Here is a 6,360-nt window from a genome sequence, read left to right on the forward strand (position 1 = left end):
CGTTCTTGCAGTGAATTTGGAGGCGAAGCAGGACCTCATGAGAGGCAATGCGGTTTGCAAAAACATTCAACCCGGGCCATTGTAGACCACTTCCAAGATTAATGAGCTTTGTTTGGATCATGGCTGTGAGTTTGGATTCGCAGGAAAATCTCAAATGGAGATGAAGGATTTTGGGAATTTTCTTTTTTAAATAATGATAAAAGATGTTGAGATTAATACCTAGGAAGTGTCATTAGGGCCATTTCCAGATAATACCGTTTACGAAGCGCATTTCTTGAAAGAGTGCTGCTACGGGGACCCAAAATATAGGACCAAGGAAAGGGACAGGTGATTTGTCTCCTCCCTATTGCATAATGAGTTGGTCATGCCAACTCATTATGCAATAGGGATGGGACACATCACCTGTCCCCTCCCTTGGTCCCATATTTTGGGTCCTTAAATCATTTTCCTTCTTGAAATATTGAGATTCCGTCTTGTAAAAAAAGTTCAATCCTTGAGGGGCATTCATTCGCCCCTCATCAATTCTATTTTCTCCACTAGATACACTAAAAAATATAAAATCAATTTTTGAACACATCAACTTCAACATATTAAAAAACTACAACATACTAATACAATTTAATAAACGGGTTTTCTATAGAGTGCCCATGGGCACTCTATAAGAGAGGAGAGATGTAGAGAAAAATGAATGAGGAGGGGATCCTAATGCAAATTAGGGGTCCCCATCTTCATTCATTTTTCTCTATCTCTCTCCTCTCTTATAGAGGGCCCATGGACACTCTATAAAAAAAAACCGTTTAATAAATAAATAAATAATATTCACTTCTAGGATTTAAAATGAATCAATACTTATAACGCAGGAAGACAACAATCATGTCAAATGATTAAAAAAATAAGGTTTTGGTTGAGTCATAATAGTGTTTGGTTATGACCGGTCAACAAAAATACGAGAAGAATGAAAAATAGAAAAGATTGTACCTTTAGATTTTGTGAACATACATTGTCTCTAGAATTTGAGTTAAGTTTGGAGCTTGGATTTAATGTGTAAAAGGTCAAAACGAAAACAAAAAAACAAAAAACAAATAAAATCACCACTTATCGACCCGAGAGGAAAAGAAATATGTGAGCGTATTGAGATGGGTAATTCGTCCAGGTTTCTGCCATTGCTATTTGCTATGGCTACCAGCTAGAGCGGAGACAAATAAAGAAATTTATAGGCGTGCAGAGATCATTTATTTACGTTTTGCACTAAATCCTCGTGAACTTTCATAATTGCGTTAAAATCCTAATAACTTTTCGGAATTGCAAAGAAAACCCTAATAAATTTCGGAGTTTTGAGGTGTCCCGTTTAAATTAGGGGAAAAAAGTATGAAAAGGCATTTCCCCAAGCCCAGAGCCTGTTGAGGGATGTAATTTGTGGGACCCACTAGCTATAGGGCTCCACTCCGGTCACACAACGTAGCACTTAGTCCCGCATAGCACTTAGTTTTACGCTTCTGGGTGGCTAAATGCTCTGATACAATTTTGTCAAGCCCCATGCCCGCAAGTTTGTTAGTGCAATGTAAGCGTAGGACCCACTAAGTGTAGCTTGTTGTTTGTCTCAAGTCACTGCTAAAATTAACTATTCACTGTTACCATTGAGCCCTAGTCCTCATTATATAAACCATCAGATTTCTCATTCACCCACCGATGTGGGACTAAACGCATGTGGGACTAGACGCATTGGGGCTTCGCAGGTTTCTGCAAAAGTTATTGGAGATTTAGTGTTGTTTTAAAAGTTTATAGGATGTAAAGCACTGAAAGTTCATGAGACTTTAGTGTAATTTACCCATTATTTAAGTACATGTACTTAAGTGAGAACGGAGTGGTGCGCAATAATGCAAACAGTTAATGCGCATGGTACAATAATTCATTGGCGCGGGGATCATAGCAGTAGGAACTCCGCTACTGTTTCTTATCTCATTTCTCGTCCTTTTTCATTTGCATTCTTTCACGCAACAACTCTTCAACTGCTCATTAAGGAAAAAGAAATGCTGGTACAGACAATCTTTGACCAGGGAAAGGGAATCGACGAAGACGACCGCAAGGCAAGCAAGATAGTAAAATGCTCAAATCAGTCATCTTGGGCTCCAGAGAAAAAGAGAACTCTGTACTACAACATCAATTTTAAAATTAATGAACAAAGCGCAAATTTTGTATTGTTTGTATTTTTTTTAAATATTGTTTAGACAGATTTAAATTTGATAATAAGATGCTTCTTTTTGCTCTCCATGTGAGTTTCTTTATGAGAGTGCCTGGGGAGACTTATTTTTTGGTTAAACGAGCTTTTACGTTAGTATTTTTTATTTCTATCTGTTCGATAAAATTCTAAATAAGTTAATTTATAAGTCTTATTTTAAGAAGCTAATATACCTTAGTTTTTAAAAAAAACTATGTTATAAACTCACTTAAAAAAACTAGGTTTGACTAAGCAAATTACTATTCAACTCAAACAAATTTTATACTATTTTATAAAAAAAACCAAAAACCATTAAAAAATCAGCATAACTTATAAGCTTTAAAAAATAACACTTCCCAAACACACCTATGTTAACATTGATTCCAAAACTAGTTGCTTAGACATATGGATACGTGCATCCAATCTAATAATTTAAGAGAGGTAGTCTTGTTTCACCTTACATGTGCCCAAAGTTTTGCACATAACTGCCACATTTCTATGACAAAATTGGCTATAGCTGACCACTGTAAATTTAGTTTCACCGTTACAAAATATTTCTGTTACAAAATAAATCACGTTTTTAAATCATGTTATAAATGTTAATCATGGTTACAAAATATTTCTGTTACAAAATAAATCACGTTTTTAAATCATGTTATAAATGTTAATCATGGTTTTTTATTAGCAAAAATAAAAATAAAAATGAATCACGTTTTTAAATCATGTTATAAATGTTAATCATGGTTTTTTATTAGCAAAAATAAAAATAAAAATATAGCAGATTAAGGGCCCATTAATCCGGAGCTGCATTCGTGTGCGCGCGCCACCCGACCCGAACCTGAGCCCGGCCCGGCCGGCACGCGCGTGTGTGTTGTTGAGCATAACCTTTGTTTTCTTCTAGGCATGGGAGAGAAAGTGAATGCTTATAAAGAGCCTCTCTTCTCATCTCTTTTCTAATGTGGGACTAAAGTTTTCCTCTTTTCCTCTACAAACCCAAGTTTTAAGTTACAATTCCAACAGCCTTGAGAGCACACTTTCACGGGTAACTTTGACACCTTAAGATCCCGAGTCCTTGTTTTCTGATTTAAATTTGGTTTAGTGAACGCCAGATTTCTAATTCTCTTGATTCCATACCCACCCCCCCCCCCCTACAGACAATATGTTGTTCGTAACGATAAGGAAAGCTTGATTTTTAACAAAGTGGCAGCCTCTTCTAGCAAAGGTGACAATGTGTTGCTTCCATGTTTTTGCTCTTTTTATGACTTGTACTTGAATACCGTAAGTAATCCGGAAGGCTTGGCTTGGCTTCTCACAAGATGATTGTAGCACAAATGAGAATGTTGCAAAGGACATGTAAATATACAGTAGAAAACAGGACAGCCAATAACTATGTTCAAAGAAAGTCAATTTATGTTGGTGTTGAAGATAACTGAGAGAAAGAGATGATTCAATTATGTGTTTGGAGCCCCTTTTCCCTAAGATTTTGGGATTTCATCTCGGCAAAAGTTTCAATTTTTGGAGGCATGTTATTCATGTTATGATTCAAACAATTTCGCTTTGTATTGCAGCATTTGGTATACCATATAAGGCTATATTTTTATCGTAACATGCTATATTTTTGTTCTATGTGTTTAGATATTTAGTATTATTTTTAACTGAAATGCTTAAACCATTAATTTTTTTTGGTCTTTTTCACACTATGTCGCAATATCATGAATGAAAGTGGATGTTTTGCTATAAACTTAAAGTTCTGCTCTCATTTATATTTGAACGCACCCATTTTCACTCTTCTTTTTCAGGTAAAAATAAGACAATAAATTCCCTATTCAAAATATGTGTGTACACTAAATATATACAGTATCTAGGAGGTGAAGAAATGGCGAGAGAGTGCAGGAAATCAGCAGAAGATTCAGCCAGGCAGACTGGCGGTCGACCGCGAGTCAGCGGCAGTCGACCGCGAACGTGCACGAAGACTAGTGGGATTCGAAGCTGAAGGCGGTCGACCGCGGGGACCCTGTAGACGATTATCTCTAGGGAAATCAGTTCGGTTGACCGTCACGGTCGACCGCGAGTTTGACTGTAGGATTTTGGTTCTCTATCGGGGGTGTTCGGTCGACCGCGAGCTTCGTGCGGTCGAACGCGAGACCTGCGCGGTCGACCGCCGTGGTCGATCGCAGACTGATTTTGGGCTGGGCTTTGAATTTTGACCCAGTTCGTTTTTAAGTTGATATATAACCCTAAACTTAATTAGGGTTAAGCAAGGACGATTTTGAGCAGTCTTTTGGAGAGGATTGTTACATCCAATTATGGGAAATTTGTGAGAGATCTAGAGTTTTGTTTTAGGATTTGATCGGTGAGATTTATAACTCTATTTGTATTCTCTTGATTTTTAATAGTAAGAACTCCCCCCTTCTTGCCCCGTGGACGTGGACAACTTGTCGAACCACGTTAAACTCGTTGTCTTGCTGTGGTATTGTGTTTGGCTTATTAGTTGTGATTTATCTCTTGGATTGTTCGTGTCGTTCCGAGAAGCTTCCGCCGCGCACAACAATTGTTATCAGAGCTTCAGGCTTGTTCGAAGGATTCGGTGAAGATTCCTATCTGAAGAGTTAGATCGACAACATGGGAGAAGCAAGCACATTAGGTTCGTCTCTTACGAAGGCGATACAGAGTCTGAGCATCAATAACACGAAGATTGATGTTCCGAAGTTCGATGGCAAGATTAATTTCGGATTGTGGAGGTGTCAGGTGATGGACGTCTTGGATGCACAGAATTTGGAGGAGACTCTTGAGTTAAAAGAGAAACCCGCTGATACGAAGGATAAGGTTTGGAGAAAGATGAACAGTAGAGCTTGTGGTGTTATTAGGTCATGCTTGACGCCGGATCTTATTTATGATGTTATGAACGAGACGTCGGCGAAGAAGATGTGGGAAACACTCAATAAGAAGTATCTTACGAAGAGCATTGAGAATGGGCTTCACTTGAAGAAGAGGCTTTACCAGTTTAAGATGAAAAGATGAGTTTCCATCATGGAGCATGTCAACAATTTTACGAAGCTACTTTCAGATATAGCTAATGTGGACATCTAGTTGAGGATAAAGACAAGGCGATGTTACTTTTGTGTTCGTTGCCTGAGGATAATTATGGTACGTTTGTTCTAACTATGATCAATGGAAGAACTGCAGTTAGCTATAAGGAGGTGACCTCAGCCTTGGTAAATTATGAGTTGAGGAAGAGTGATGGTGAACCCTCCGAGAAGGCATCGGGAGATGCATTAGCTGTTCGAGGCCATGATCCAAACCGCCGCCAGTTCAATCGTTCAAAGTCAAAGAATAGGAGTGCCTATAAGACTGTTGGTAGAAATCAATATCGGTATTGTAAAAAAAAAGGACATTAGAAGATTGACTGCCCAAAGTGGAAAGAAAAAGCCGGGAAGAACAAATGAAAAGCTGCACAGGCTTTAGAAGTGAATGTTGCAAAAGCTATTGGTGAGCATTTAGATTCAGATTCTTCGGGCTACTCGTGCCCTGCACTACCGTCGGTTTGCTATGCTAATTCCATGGAGTGGATGATAGATTCAGGAGCTACATATCACATATGCCCTAGGAGGGATTGGTTCTCTAGCGAGGAACTGAAAAGAGGGGATGTCGTGCTTATGGGTAATGACCACGTATGCCCTATTGGTGGTATTGGTTCAGTCCAGATTAGGATGCATGACGGAGTGATTAGGGAGTTGAAAGATGTGAGGTTCGTGCCGTAGTTGACGAAGAACATCATTTCTCTTAGGACTTTGGAGGCAGCTGGATATAGAGTGATCTTAGAGGAGGCTACAGTGAAGGTCACGAAGGGCTCTATGGTGGTGATACGAGGTGTCAGGTAAAACAACCTATACTACTTGAAGGGCAAGATAGTTACATGGGGTCTGACAGCTTCTATCACTACAGAGGAGGACACTACCACTTTATAGCACATTAGACTTTGACACACAGGTGATAAGTCCCTACAGTCATTGGCGAACCAGGGGCTATTGAAAGGTGCTAAGACCTGTAAGATGGAGCTGTGTAAGCATTGCGTACTCGGGAAGAAGACTAGAGTGAAGTTTGGCACCGTTGTTCACAACACCCGAGGTACATTGGATTAC

This window comes from Asparagus officinalis, chromosome 5 (assembly GCF_001876935.1).
Source record: "Asparagus officinalis chromosome 5, Aspof.V1, whole genome shotgun sequence".
NCBI lineage: Eukaryota > Viridiplantae > Streptophyta > Magnoliopsida > Asparagales > Asparagaceae > Asparagus > Asparagus officinalis.